The sequence below is a fragment of the Uloborus diversus genome, chromosome 4 (genome assembly GCF_026930045.1).
Source record: "Uloborus diversus isolate 005 chromosome 4, Udiv.v.3.1, whole genome shotgun sequence".
In the NCBI taxonomy this organism is placed as follows: Eukaryota; Metazoa; Arthropoda; class Arachnida; order Araneae; family Uloboridae; genus Uloborus; species Uloborus diversus.
The window spans coordinates 93684954-93701587 of NC_072734.1; the positions used below are offsets into that span (position 1 = coordinate 93684954).

The window sequence follows — 16634 nt, forward strand, 5'->3', positions numbered from 1 at the left end:
GAGTTTTTTTTTCGGTCATTTTTAAGCATTTCCAGAAAAAGAAAAAGCAGAAAAAAGTTGGGAGAAATTATTACTCGAATCGAGCTGATCCAAACTACTTCCTTACGTTAACTCAAAAACGATGAAAAAACAGCTGCGGGTACAAGCAAGTTCTTTTACGTAAAATCACGCCCACTACAACTGAAGAAAATGTAACTTTGTACGACTGTGAAATCTACGCAGATCCTAGCCACAGCATTATGACGCTGCCAGGTTAGGTATTCTTCAACTGTAGTCAAGAAACACAGTACAGTCTAAACTTAAAGTTTAGCTTTTTGTCGGATGTCTTTTCATCCATTAGCTCATTTTGTTTTTTACATTAAACGTTGCGTTCCTTGTAACGCCGAAAAACGTATCTGCAGTAATCTGCAATTTGTGCTTTTAGACGTAGTTATTTCTTATTTTACAGTACTACCTTGCTTAGTATGATATAATTACTTAAACACTTTATACAGTTGAAAGCAAATCATGAAAATGTATTTAGGTGTACAAAAAAATATCTTTAGAATGACTCTCTTTCTCAAAAAAGTCAGATTACCCTTTGTACGCAGGTCAAATCATCCTAAGTCGTTACTTACTCATAAGACTCAGTTCTAGGCGCATACGCACTAGAGAATTAAAACATTTGTACCAACTCCGAAACTCGGATATGCAAAAAATTTAAAATGGGATAGCACTATTTTCTGTAGAGCTTGCCAAAGTTTGTACAGTAAACTCCCGATTATCCGCGGATTAGGGTGGTACAGTAATCGCGGATAAGCGAAACCGCGGATAATCCGAATTATAGGTAAAAAAACTATACTGGTGTATACAATAGCTAAAATAAAGGAACAAAACTCACACATTTAAGTTATAGCTAAAAACAATGACATTTATTGTAAAAAATATATGTAAAAGCTAAAAACAAGCAATAACATAATCATAAGTTGCCACCGTTGAAGAAAAAAAATGTGAAAAGACCCGTGGATAATCCGACCGCCGATAATCGGGAGTTTTCTATATGGATTTTCCGCAATTTCTTAAATGTCCTGGATAAAATAAGTGGATTTTTGTGGAAAAACACCCAATTCGTTAAAAACTGCACGATAAAACTCATCGGAACAAACATATACTGCAAATATATTTGCAGTAAACAGCAGAAAACGATATTGCTACATGTGCTTTCCTTCCGTTGATTATATTTCATTTTCTGGCACTTATAAATTTCAGCAATATTGTTTTCTTGGAAGATCAAGTATTAAAAAAATTACACCCCCCTTCCTGAAAGAAAAAAAAAAAAAAGCATTTGACATGCATTGAAAATCGGTTTACTTATAAAGTAAACAAAGGCTGCTAGCTAACTATCCTCCTACAAAAATACAAGAGACTGACTTTTAAAGAAAAAAGTTCTTTTATGAGTAACGTTTCAAACTCTTTTTAAACCACCCCTAGCCTCGGATAGAGCAGGGCAAGATTTTTCTCAAAACGGTAATGACGTTCCGAGAAAAAAAGAAAAAACGGAACAAACTGCATTTTGCCGAATACGAAAGAATTTGACGTCTCGAATTGAATAAAATCTTGAACTTCTAAAAATTGAGTTTTTCAGACCGCTGCACGAAAAGACACTCGCACAAATATGTAATGCGGAGAATTGGGTATAAATGAAGGACCTTGTTCCAACTTATGTAGATTCCGTTCTGATTGGTGTGTTTCGTAGAAACTTGATTCGTCGATGGAATACAGAGAATTGAACCAGGAAAATATGTAATTTAGATTCATTACCTAGTGAATATGAGTCGTATAAAAAACATAAATTTTGTTTTAATTACAGCATTTATTCGAAGAGCTGAACCATTTCATCAGGTTCAAACACAACGTCCTTTATAACGTGTTCTGCTGCATAGCGAAATAATAACTAATAAAGTATAACAACCTGTCTTTAACGCTAATTAGCTGTGTATTTTATCTACAAGCATGATCTTTGAGGAATCCCCGCATAATGGGTTACTCAGGGGTCAGCAAGTAATGGTTGTGTTCCGGATGCTTTTGAAACTTTTTATTTAGTTAGAGAAAAACCCTCTTATTTTACAATAAGAATTAAAAACTTAAATATGTCAGTCAATTCCTTTCAAAACACTAGATAAAAGTAGCCTCTAAAGATAGCGTTGCCCAAATTGAAGTATTTTTAAATATTATTTTTGTGTAATTTATACTTTCAAAATATTTTTGGTATTCTAGTTTCTAACCTTCCGTGGTACGGATCTAGACCCGTGGTCTGCCAGCTGCCGATTGTTGAGTTACATGTTTAAAACCTGGAGTGCGAGGCTTTCACGAAATTTTGGAAAACAAAAAGCTTTTTGAAAAATGCTTTTATCTAGAAAATTGACGCCATGGAATCCTTTATTTTTTAAAGGTAAGATACGCTCATCATTGCACAAATTAACTTAAAAGCAACTATCTAAGCGTCTTACTTCACGTCAGGTAAGAATGACTGAGAGCAGCAGAATTTATACACACCGTTATTCATCAAGAGACATCTTTTGGGGCCTTCAGAAATCCTCTCTTCGAAACAAATTGAGGCAAAAATGAAGTTACAAACAAAAAACAGTAATCAGAATGAAAAAGTAGTTCATGCGCAACACTGAGACCCATTTTCCTTACGCACAACAATTTTGCGTATTTACTGCTTCGGCAATGTAGTATACATCCAGGATCTCAAAGTTCCACGGTTATGTGAATGGCTATTGCTGCCAAAACCCCGAAGGATGAATATTGGCATTGCTGATTTGGCTGCTACAGCTTTGCAACATGTGGATATTGTACCAAGGGCGCCCATATGCAAAATTTTAAGGGGGGGGGGGGGGGCTCAGATATTTTCCCCATATTTTAGCTGGATATTTTCCCCATAGAAACCGATATCAGTGCAGATTAGAATTATTAAAATTTGACATTTTTAATAATTTATTAATTAATAGCTGGAGAAGAAATGCTTTTACATGTTTGCAAAGAAAAAAGTACTAAAAGCAAGGAAATTCTAATTTCAAAGGGGGGGGGGGGGACTTGAACCCCCCTTGCCCTCATATGGGCGCCCTTGTGCTGTACACATGCCACTTTAATATGAATTGAAGAGCTTTACGTACTTCAGGAGCTTTGAAAACTTTTGAAAATATGCTTTTGTCACTTAATCTAACACCATGAAGTTCCTTTATCTGTCAGCTAATATAAAGCACTAGCGACTTGCATCGTCTTTTCACGTGCAGTAGAGCATATTATGCCAACATACTTAATTTGTCATAGGATTGCATCATTTTGATGATTCAAACATGTGGATTAGACTTAAATGTAATATAATGTCTATACACTAACAACTAATTTACACAAAACCTTGACGAATCAAGTTCGATCCTTACACATTAAACTAAAATAGCAATATGTATAAAGAACAAAACAGTATTCATTTGGAAATGAAACCTCGACCTTTATGCATCTACCTATTTGAAAATGATTAAACTATTTTTTTTTCGCTTCCAATTTGTGTTTCTCATTGTGCATGTGATGCACGTCCTATGTCATGTACTGAGCACTGTGTTATGGTTATGGCTGCCATTTGCTGAAAATCTTTAATATAGCGTGTGTGAGCTCGTCGCTGAACCTACCACCACCACCACCACAAAAAAAAAAAAAGCTGCTTTAATTTAGTTTGAAAGAGTTTGTCCCATTTGCAAATACAGTCATTTTTTTAGTGTGAACATTGAGTTACCATGAGCGGCCTATGCAACGTTTATACAAAATGTCCACAAAAGGCCACAATCAATACGAGTCAAATACAATACTCGGAAGTTTAGAGACTGTTTTTTATAGCTACCCATATGCTACTACCCTTATACAAAATCTTTCAAATTTATTGATGCTTGATAATTATTAAATATTCTGAATAATTTAACATTTTATGAAGTTTGGATTCTATTTGGATTTTCCATAATTGCAGTATTTTTGTGCGTGTGTGTGTAAGAAGAATTATTTATTCCGTGATGTACATGAAACTTTCCAACGTATACTGAGGCACAATGTATATGTCCAAGTCCATACACCATATACCATACCATCGTACTAAACAAGTGGCTCATATGAAAAAAAAAAGAGTATGTATAATAGTTTAGTAATAGTTTACATAAGTAGTAATTGTATTCGATAAGGAAATCACTTAAGTAGATGATGTTTTCGAAGCAAAGCACGTATTTGATAGTTAAGTTTTCTTTTAGTACATTACCTTTTTTAAAAATGTTTAAAACGCAGCCAAAGTATCTAATTTTTCTATAAAACAATTCCTCTAATTTTCCAATCTTCGAATAATACCTATCAGCGAAAAAGGGAAAATAATATCCGAAGAAACTTCAAATTCAGTAATGTCTTTCTGCGTTTCCTATTGTATGAATCGAGAAGCATTCAACATCACGGCAGTCAACGCTCAGTTTGGTATTCAGTATGAGAAAAAAAAAAAGTCTTTAAAATTTACTTTAAAAGTACAGACATCTTTGTTGCCAGTCTTTTTCACCATAAAATCCTCATTTTGCTGTAACTTCTTACAGTTGCAAAATAAATAACTAGAATATGTTTCTGACAAATTAAAGTTTTATTTTTGAGGCAGTAAGAAGCAAAGTGATGTAAGTGGAAAAATTAAAAATTTCGAGATATCCAGTACAAATGGTAAGTGAACCTCTCTTCTGTCTTGGGGCAAGAAATAGTACTAGAAGCATTGGTAGTTTCTGTTATAGATTATAATTTAGAAAATTATTTCAATGAAAGCCTTCTTATTACCTTATCTTTAAATGCAATTTACTCAAAGTTTGACAGTGTCCGTTTGCATCCCTTTGCTTCTTATTGCTTCGTAAGTCATTCAAAAGCCCTGATTTTTCTGCCAGGACGAAATTTATTTGAGGTTTCTAACGCAATTAGAACATGAGTTATATATTTGTTTAGCTCAAAATGTTTTAACTTTCCTCGAATCAAAAAAATCTTTTTGCTTTTCATTTGCAAATTCCATTACGGTTTTTATTTCATTTTGTCAACAGCTATCTTTTTCCTACAAAACGTTTATCTTTTTCATTTTATTATATTTTTAATTAATTGATTTGCAAACGTTATTTAAGGAGCTTATGTAAATTTTTTTGGTTTTAAACGGGAATTTTAAGAAAAGTTGCCCTTATTACAATGGAAATTTTTTGGAACGCTGTCCCATCGTTCAACAAACTAAACTGCTCTATTTTTTCTCTAACTTTTAGCAACTGCTTTCGTATCTTTAATATGGATTTTTAGGTATTTTTGGTCTTTTGCTATTGAAGGTTTTTTGATGCGTTGTCTTTTTTTAAAAGTCATTTATGAAGTAAATAAATAAATGAATAACACAATTGTCATATTTACTAATTAAACTTTAATCAATCTATGTGCACGTGACGTGTGTGGTCCATATTTTTCAGCGCAAGAAACTCGTTTGGTGGTTAAGGAGGGAAACCAGTTTAGGAGGACGAAATTTTTGCGTTTTTCGTGATTTTTTTTAACAAGAAAAAAATAATCAGAATACCTTTAAACTTGGAGGATATTTTACCCAACTTTTGAAGCACACCTTGTGATTTTTGAAGTCATTTCCACCCGAATTAGTTGAGTTAGAAGCGGATGTCCATGGGCGGTCGCCATCAGAACTTGTTGCTGGTACGCATTACCGAAGCCACAATTTTTGCCTGTAATCCTTACAATTTTTCTTTCTCGTAAACAATTATTTCCTCAGAATATAAACCTAATTGTAATCAAAAAGTTGAAAATTTCACGTTTTTGAGGTGATTGATTACAATGTTATGTTTTTCTACCATTTTTTTTCACATTTCTTGAATTAAAAACATATTTTTATTAATAACATCATTAAAGAGTTAGGGTTATATGGAGTATAATTGAATAAAAGATATTCACACAAATTTTCAGAACGATTGGTCAAAAACTCTTTGAGCTAGAATGCACATCAGTTGAAAAAAAAGTCGTTTCGAGAAAAACGCGTTTGAAAAGAAATGCTGTGAACGTTTTCGAATCTCAACACTCACTTTAAGTGCTCATAGCATCGGAACTAATCGGAATTTTTAACTCAAAGTTAGGCAATCTATTCTTGAATAGTTTTATTAACATTTTATGACATTTAAAAATGTAGCTTTTTTGACCGTCCAAACTGGTTTCTCCCCTTAAAAGTTTAATTAAATAGCATTAATAACTAATGCAGCAACTTCGTTTTAGCATTGTTATTTAGCACAAACATAGTCATTGCAGCGATGTTACTTACATGTAGTTTAATAGCGAATAATAATTTTCTTTTAAAAATACTAAGTAGTTTAGTAATACTTAAACTTTTCCATGCATACACACATTTTTAGTTTTTTTTTTTTAAATATTTCACTAAAAAAAAGTATTTTGCAAGTTATAATGCTTTACATTATGTTAATGAGAACACGATAAATCAAAAGTTAAACATAATCTGACCCAAGCGAGGAATTCGCGATCAACAGCGGTAGTTCAAAAATCAGGTTCTTTTAACGGTACTTTTGTTGAAAAAGCGCTACAATTGAATTTTTTGCTTATTTTTCGCGATGGCAGTGACAAATAAAATAAAATGATGCCTTGTTTTGGTAGTTTTATGAATTGTTAAGGACGTAAAAAAAAAACAAAATAAAAAAAAACATAAAACACCTTATTTAAGATACTGTGGTTTACAGTGCTTAAATAAAAGTTTAATTTCTGTTTTTAATGAAACAGTATACTGTAAATCGAAACCGTTCAACGAGTTTAAATCATGTATTTTTGGAATATAGGATCAAAATTGACCCGAGGAAAAGAAGTTATTCAAAAGCAGCAAAACCCATGACGAGTTGGAATCTACGATCTTCACGTTTTTAGCCCGACACTCTCTCCAACTAAGCATTATGGCCACATTCATTGCTGGTTATACTTTAAGGTACTGTTTAATAAAAAAAACAGAATAAATCATTTTTTTCGAAAAATTAGCCTCGATGTCAGTTTTTTGTTTATTTTTCGCCGAAAGCGGAGAAAAAAATTGTTCAAAATGAAGTTCATCGAAATATTTGAGAAGTTTCGGTGTTATCAAAAAACTTTTTACAACGCCTTTGTTACCTTTGAAGAACAATGTATATAACTCATAAATTTTGATAATTATAACCTCGAACGCTAATTTGAATAAAATACTAAAATTACAAACAACCTTCCATACGTATGATGTTCTTTGTGTAAAGTTCCACGGAATGGAACAATTTTACTTGACAATTACATTACGTGAGTGTTTGCTTCAGCAGTTCCGTTTCCAACATGTGTTAAGCTTCTTTGCAAAAATTTAAAGTAGGTTTTGTTCTGAGTGTGTACTCGCTTTCACAGCAGAAAGAGCGTCACTGAGAAAATAAACAAAAACACCTCAGTCGTTTAATTAATGATGCCGCAAGGACGGTCTTGCAGATTTCTGGGGTAGACAAAGGTTCTCACATAAAGTGTCGACTTGGCACACTCTGCAAAAATCACTTTTAACCACTCTAAAGAAACAGTCGGGCTTACCCTTCATTTACAACCGAATGATTCACGCAAGAAAAAATGCGATTTGTTAACTTTTTTAGGTTGTTGTTCATGACCTTAAGCTGCATCTTTTAATTAAATTAACATAGTCTTCACGATTCGTTTACACTTCGAAAATTCAGATCCTTCCTGTATAGACAACGAAATTGAAAGATGGTATAAAGAATTTGTTAGATTCATTTATTGCATAAATAAAGGGAATTTTGAAACATTTCCATGCTTTTCACGCCATTTTAATTGATATTTTTCATCTTTTTAACTTCATAATAATAAAAAATTTAAGAAATACATACAATTTTTAACAAATGACAAGTTAATGTTAACACCCATAAAACTTATAACCGACTTTAACAATGAAGAAAAAAAATTGGATCTTTTCATTCACAAGCTCACACTTTTCGCAATTAAAAAAGAACCTTTTCCTTTAAAAAAATTGCGATCGGTTCCTTATAACTCAGAAACACGTGTTTTCAATTTATTTCGCGGAATCTAACTTTATAACTCGTATATTCCTCAGCCGCTAAAATATATAGTGAAATCACTTTACAACGAATTTCAAGAGACCCTCAACGAGAGTTTCGTTGTAATTAAAGTCAGGCAATGTAATAGAAACTAAATCACGGCTGAAAATTAATTTTGTTCTAATGGATACTTAGTTGCATTAGTATTCGTTATAACGGGGTTTCTCTGTGCTTCTCATTTAAATTGTTATTCCTTTCGCAACGACAAATTGGTAGAATCAAACTTGCTATGCTTTTAAACATGGTCTTTCTCGATCAAGGGAAGTTTTTCATTTTTTTCCAACCAAACATTCTATAAATGATCAGTTTAATCTCCGAGAAAACAATCCGTAAGAAAAAAGAAATGATCAACATTGTACAGAGTGTCGAAAAGTCCTTGACAAATTTTAAAAACTCATAGAAGAGCAACAAATAGTCTTATGAATATGATGTTTGTGCCATAATGCTTCATAGGTTCAAATGACATCGTAAAAAAAGTAAAAGAAAAGAGTAAAGTATAATGGGGTCGTTTTCAATATTTTAAAAGTATTTTTTTCTGAAAGAACATGCTTAAAAACATAGGATCTAACTACTTATTAAAAAATTTGTTTAATACTTTAAAAAAATTACTTTCATCGGTGATCTTTCATTGTTTACATTTCTTGCCGATGACATCACAAATGATGAAATTCCATTCTGTGTGGCCATTCACAGAGCAAAATAGTTAATTCGCATCTTTACTCACGTGTATTGGCAACGATATGGTTGATAGCAAGCGTAGAGCGCAATTTTAATTCGCGATTATCATAACGTGGGAACGCGGTACACAAAGATGCGCCAAAAAGCATCATTTGTGACGTCATCTAGACCACGCTTTGTTTGAAAAATCGGACATTTAAAAAAATTAATTAAAAAATAACTGTTGGGAAAATGAAAGAGGTTTCCGGGTCCATGCTATTCTTTTTGCTTATTCTATCAATTTCAGTGACTAAAAGTACTACTTTTGACTGAAGGAAACAACCCCATTTGTTGTTTTTAAAAATAAATTTTTAAAATGTGTGAAGGACTTCTCGGACACCCTGTATGACTTCTGTAATACAACCTTCTGGGAGAATGCAACGTCCGTTAGATTAAATACTCTGCTCTGTGGGGAAAACGCATTCTTCCTATTTCCTGGCAGATTAAATTTTGCGTGTATTTCAGATAAATTCAGAGCATTAAAATAATATTTGTTGCGATTTTTCTTTAATAAATGATTTCAGATTACATATGGAAGATCCAGCTGTACGCATGCGACCAACGGCGGCCCTCAAGTTGAGTACTCTTGATTTAAGACTTCTGAAGTTTCTAAACCGATTGTCTACGATGCGATTAACCGCCTACATCAAACAGATTGGAAAATAAGTGGGGTGCTTCTATTTACCTCCACTACCTGGAGTAAAAAGATACACGGTGGGGTAAACGTAAACAAGGATTCATTTTCTGACAAACTGTCATAAAGCCAAAAATTTCACACCCAGTTACTCTCAGAGAGTGTAGTCTTGGACACAATGAACAAAACTGTATTCCTTAATCCATTCAAATGAAAGGCAAAGACCAGAAGTTGAAACTTTGAAATTCTTATTCCTTTTACCTCAATGGACCCTACATGATTGAAACTTATTTTAAAGTCTAATCATTGACTACTGAAGTTCGAGGAAAATGTTGAATGATATAAATAAAAAAGAATATTTACGAAGCGGGGAATAAGCTAAGCAATAAATCTCCTCAAGCCCAAGACAAGCTTTGAATCATAAATTTAAAAAAAAAATGGATTAATTCTAAACACATAGAAGAGAACAACATTTAAATGATTGAGAGAGATCTATTTTTGAGAAAATAATTATCTCCTGGAGAAGAGACACTGTAAGAACAGTGCTCTAAATCATTAGAAGGAGATTTTTTAGTAGAAATTGATAATCTCACATGAAAAAACACAATATTAAAGGAACTCAAGGACATGTTTGATAATTCTGTACAGCAAAAAATAGCTTAAAATGGGGACAACTCCCGATGTACATGCATGTAATATTTTTTCTTTCCAGAAAATGCTGTTTCCATTTTACTGCAAACAAACAATGAATGAAAATATGTCAAAGAAATACCCCTTTTTCAGTACTAGCATATAATAACAAAAAAATTAACCGATACTGTGCAGCAGTCACATATTTTGTTTACTTTTCCTCTAAGTGTTCTTTAGTGTATCCTACAGCAGATGCTGGGACTGAGGAGGTTAAAAGGGAGAATTGTATTATTATTGACTAACAAGAAAATTAACTGATACTATGCCGAGACTGAGAAGTTAAAAGGGGAACTGAATCATCATCTACTAACAAGAAAATTAACTACACTGAGCAGCATTGACGCATTTTATTTACCTTTTCGTAAATGTTGTTAAATGTATTCTAACAGGCGACACCGGGACTTAGGTGGTTAAAAGGGAATTGAATTATTATCTACTACAGAGCTAGATAATGTAGACTCTAGACTTGCGGATATGCATCTTATATATACTCCTATACATCCACTGACGTGCGGATACATGCTGTTTAGAGTATTCTACAAGCGATGTCAAAACTGAGGAACTAATCGTAAAAATGATGTCAAAATACGCGAAAATAGAGTATCAAAAATATGAAAAGATGCTTTTAAAGATTATGGGACTACAGGTGACGCCGGAACTTATGAGGCTAAAAAAGGGAACTGACTTATCATCTACTAATAAGAAAATTAATTGATACTGTGCAGCATTGATACAATTTTTATTTTTGTTATTAGTGTTGTTTAGTGTATTCTACAAGCGACGCCACAACTGAGGAACTAATCGTAAAAATGATTTCAAAATCCGCGAAAATAGAGTGTCAAAAATATGAAAAGATGTTTTTAAAGATTATGTGATGAAATTAATTTCCAAAAACGAAGAAGCAATGGAAGAAATTGTGTTGTTGTTTAATCCATCTTAAAACTAAACAATCTTTGAACTCTCTAATGTTTATTATTTGTACGATGAATGAAATCTAGAAAAAACCTTTAAATTACTTAATATTTTCGGCTTCTATAAAATATTTTACAATTTTCTTCTTGCAAGTTAGGAATGATCTGAGTAACGGGAAATGTGCGCTATTTTTAGTCATAGAGAGAATTGTTTTCAAATTGCATTGAGGTGAAACAACAACATAGTATCTAGTGAATGTTTTCTAGGCATCTGGAAACAATTTAGAAAAAAAACTACATCGTGTTCTACGATCTAAGTTGCAGATAAGAGAAATCAGAGTAATATTCTTTACGTCGGTTGGAAAACTAAGAAAAGTATACATTAAATCATCTCGAAATATTTCCAAATGGTAGTTTTTTTCAGATCATTCTTTTTTGAGTTTCATCAGTTTTTGAGAGTAGAATTTCAATAATTCATTTAGCAATTATATGTCGTTGCTAATTTTCAAAGTAAGTGTTTAAATGCTATCAACTGCACTCAGATTATTACTTAATTTCAATAGTAAAAGAAAAACTAAGTATACTTAAAAGCTCTTTGCTATTTATAAAAAAGTAATTTATATAATAACTAAAATTACAGAAATATGAGAAAAAAATCATGAAAAAACTATAAATTATATTGTTCCAAATCACTTTATCGCATTAATATCTATCTATCTATCTATCTATCTATCTATCTATCTATCTATCTATCTATCTATCTATCTATCTATATATATATATATATATATATATATATATATATATATATATATATATATATATATATATATATATATATATATATATATATATAAACTAAACAAAATATAATAATAAGTTTTAACTCTTGTAAAACGACAAAATATAAATAACGGTAAATAAAGTAGTAAATCAAACGAAAATTAATAAATGTAACAGCTTGTTACTCTAATAAAGAGTGACACTACGAGTTTTTCTTTAGTAACTATACGTAGTAAAAAGTATACAATTCAAACAGCAATAATTGGACTGCTCATATTGGACAAACAGCAATATGGGCCACTCAGTGGCCCATATTTTAATGGTATCTTCTTAGTTCAATTTTATTTGTTGTTTTTTGAGTGGCTTATATCATTTAACCTTATTTTTTGAATCCTTTAGAAATCCAAAACTACCCCAAACGATCCAAACAAAACATATTTTTTTCACATAAAGTTCATAAACAATCTTTCAGTATTTCGCTTTTAACTCGTTTTTGAGAGGTTCAATCATTTTAACTTTAGTATCTAAATTCTTGAAAATTTTATTAATTGCCTACATGATTCAAGCAGCAATAATTTCAAACGGCATTTGTCTTTTCACTTTGTTTTTTTCACTGTATTTGCGTTTTTATCATTAGCATGTGACCTATTTGTAACTTAAAACTGTTCAGTGAATGTGGATAGATACATTTATAAACATTTCTTTTTGAAGTAGAGGTTTTAATAAAACGATTTTTAGTTTTAAATCATTTTCTAGTGGCTTCAAAAATGAACCATTAACATACGGCACACTTAAAACCTTTTATCTACATAAACGAATTTAACCTTCTACTGACAAAATTAATTTTCCCGAGGGAAAAAATATTTATGCGCCCAAAATGTTACAGAATAATGTGTTCGCTCATGTAAGGTGGATTTTTGTTTAATTTTTTAAAAACATTTTTAGAATACGTTTGTGACAGTGTGACAGAAATAATAACTGGTGTCCGTACCAACAACCTAAATGTTACCTAGTCACATTTCTCCCTGTTCTGCGCCCATAAAGTCACACTGGTCAACAAGGGACTGGTCAACGCTCTTATAGGGAAATATAATGGTGAAGTTTGGTGTGACTCAGAGTCACGGGGGAAGTAGAGGGGTAACTACCATTATATCCTTTTTGCCTGTATATTCTGGCTCACTTTAAAAAAAGAAAAAATGGAAGAAAAATAAGCATTATTTAATTTTAAGAGAGTAATTGCTTTTTTCTCAAGCAAAGAACACTTAAGAGTAAGTTATGAGAATGTAAAACGAAAGTTTTCACAAAATGTTGAACATTAATAGTTTTTATATCATGTAATGAATAATTTCTGTTTTCTCATCTACATGTGAAAAGTTTGAAGCACAGTTGTTACACATTGCTCACATAATTTTCAAAATTTGCAAAGCTATTATGATGAACATTTCTTTTGCATTATGAAAAGAAGATAGAGGCACCACCGACTTTACAGTCTCATATAGTCTGAATTCTGAAATGGCTTAGATCTAGTTCAATTTTCTTTTGAATGGTTTCTTATAGGTTAATGGAAAGATTATTAAAAGTAATTCGGGTTAGAGCGCAGTTCATATGATAGACATTTTACCAGTATTTTGAACGGTTGAGCAAGAAAATTCTAGACAGCTCTAATTTGGTTCTACTTCCGGATTATCTTCTTCTCAAGTTCAATTATTGTTTCTTATTAAGGGGATGAGATTCCCTAGGACGAACCGGAAAGGTCAACAAGCACAAAGTTAATTCGTTCAAAACAAAAATTTTGCATTCCGTCTTCTGACGGTTAATTTTACAGGAAGGGTACAGAAAGTATCAAAACGTTTTCTAAAATTATTTTTATTTAATTGAACATGAAGATCACGCTATCCAATCCATTTTTCACCATCAATTATCATCATCGTTTTTATTAAAATGCTCCAATATGCCTAGATGTTTTTAAATCTTTCAGAAAAGGTACTTAAAAAATAATACTTGAATTTTGTGATTCGATAATTTAACGAACAAAGATTGTTCTTGTAAACAGCGATATGTTATTCATTGAGCAAGATTACAAAATGTATTTACCTTAGACTTTTTAAACTTATTATCATTCATTCTCCTGTTTTCACAATTATAAGCAACTGTGTTTATGGTAAAACCTGAGGCAGTATAAGTTTAAAAACGGTTTTCAAATTCATTTACACTAATTTACACGAGAAGTTTATTGAATCAAAATAAGAACATTTTAACTAAAAATTATCAAAACAATTTTTTTTGAAAATATTTTTAATTTTCAAAAGAAATTAAAGTAAAGCTAAACTCTAATGAAGTTCTGAAGCTAGCAGTCTTGCCGAATGACAAAATCGATGATTCTAACTGCAAACTCATTGATAACATCAATGAAATTTATAAAATATAAACTTATTTTGATTATCAATCACGTCTATGGATTGTTATACTACAAAATTCAGTGTCGAAACAAATTTTCTAGGTAGCAGCACTCATCATTGTGTTTTATGCTTTGCTTCTTATATAATTAATTGAAAAAACAAATAGTGCTGATGATAATCACCTCCAGTACAAGTGTTTAGCGACTTTTGATGGGTCAGTCTCAAGTAATGTGAGGCATTCAATTTAAATTTAATTTTAAGATATCTGCAGAAATTGGAGAAAACCAAAATGAGAATGCATTCATGAAAAGCCTTTTTTCAACGCCGTTAAAATTCAAGGCTCGAAGTCCATAATTAGAGGTAAACTTTGTGCAAATACCTGTATGATGTGAAATTGATAAACTAATCTTTGTTTTTTATCATTTGAATCTTACTGCTACTTTCATATTATTTAGTTCGAGATAATAAGAAAGTTTAATCCACGCTATTACTCTTTATTTCATCATACGACATCAGTTATTAGTCATTCATGATTAGAGATACCATGATCAAGTATCTCATTAAATGAATAAATATTAGGAAAAAAACAATTTTAACATTCATTCTGGGATACTAAGAACTGTGTTTAGGAAATCAAAACATAAATAGTACGTAATGTCACATGAAAAAGCATTTTAAATAAAAAAAAAAAGTTTAAAAAACTGATAAATTCTCGCTTTTGTAGCAATAAACTAAAAAAAAATAAATATTTTCCTTGAATGTAAAGTATGTTCAGCAGCGATAATTTCGCCAAAACTAAGTATGAATGATTTTTTGAATGAGCTTAAAATAATAGGAATCTATACATATAATAAAATAAGATGTTTGTGTGTGTGTGAGTGAGTGTGGCACGCTTCCCGGGAAAACGGTAAGGCCTAGAAAGATGAAATTTGGTATACAGGTGCTGTTTTTACCGAAGATAAGCACCTCGGGCTTCGATTTTTGATATTTTAATTAGAAAAAAAGCTATTTAATGTTTTATGTGTTTTTTTGCACTTTTTACCTCGCAGACCCCGAACCAATCGCACCAAATATTTTTTGTACTGTAGGGAAGGAAATTTTATTTTAAATATGATGAATGAAAAAAATTTGAAGATAGAGCAATTTTTGTATTTTTTATGAATTTTTGAAAAAAACCTTTAATTTGCATTTTTTCCTGGGTTTTATTTTTTTCTAATATCATCCTGCGAGAAGTATCAAAGCCTCATTTCTAAAATTTCAGTTGGTAATAGTAAAAACATTTGGCCCTCTTCAGAAGAAAAAAGTTCTTAAAAATACGCAATATTTTTTTTTTCACAATTTTTTTAATGCTGAACACATCATGTCTTTCCACGCATCAGTCGAAAAAAAGCGTTCTTCAATCTTTTATATCTCTGACGTCACTATTTGGATTTCGATTAGATATTTAGTATGGAATCTTAATCGCAAAAAAATGTTAATCTTTTTTTTTACCTATATAGCTTTCTTCTACATTTTATGATGTGATGACCACGTGTTTTTCCGCCAGCGCTTGCTTTTTTTTTCTTTCCTTTTTTTTGTTTTATACAGGGATAGCAGTTATTTCTTTTTCCATTCCCCCCCCCTGCCCAAGCTGGACGTTTTGCTGTATCTATATTAGGTTACATTGCATAGTTGTGCGCATTTATTTCAATAAAAACAGCGAGATTTTTTTTCTTTGTCAAACGCTATTTTTGCACACTACGGGGAATTTTGGAGATAACTTTTTTTCTTTTTTTTTGCCTTACTTAAATAAAAAAAAAGCGGTTATTTGAGTGATCTTTGATTTTATTAGGAAATGGGCGGGAAGGTTAAAATAAATAGAGATGGATAAGAAAATTTAGAGATAGATCGTAAAGGTAGATAGCCGCCGAAGGCGGCAATCTTTGCGTAAAAATGTGAATGGCACAAAAAAAGATAGAGATGGATTGATTAATACTGCTGCCAAATTTATTTAAACAGCTGCCGAAGGCGGCAAACTTGAAGTAAAAAGGTAAATGACAAATTTGCCATACAGTCGCCGTAGGTGGCTGCCTGCATAGAATGGCGAATGGCGTAAGAAGACGAACCAGCTGGTCGCCGCAAGCGGCTATGATAAAATAAGATGTTTGTGTGTGGCGCGCTTACCGGGAAAACGGTAAGGTCTAGAAATTATTCTATTCAAATTAATAATAGTATAGATATAGATTGATTAATAGCGCCACGAAATTTATTTAAGCAGCCGCCGAAGGCGGCAACCTTGTCGTAAATAGGCGGACCAGCTGGTCGCCGCAGGCGGCTAGTAACATAATAGACAAAACAATTA

At 31.8% G+C, this 16634-nt stretch overlaps 1 protein-coding gene across 2 annotated transcripts in view; it reads right to left on the minus strand.

Annotated features, from left to right (window-relative positions):
• Positions 1-16634, minus strand: part of LOC129219644 (potassium voltage-gated channel protein Shaker-like) — a 130624-nt gene that overhangs the window by 52596 nt on the left and 61394 nt on the right. The window lies entirely within an intron of this gene.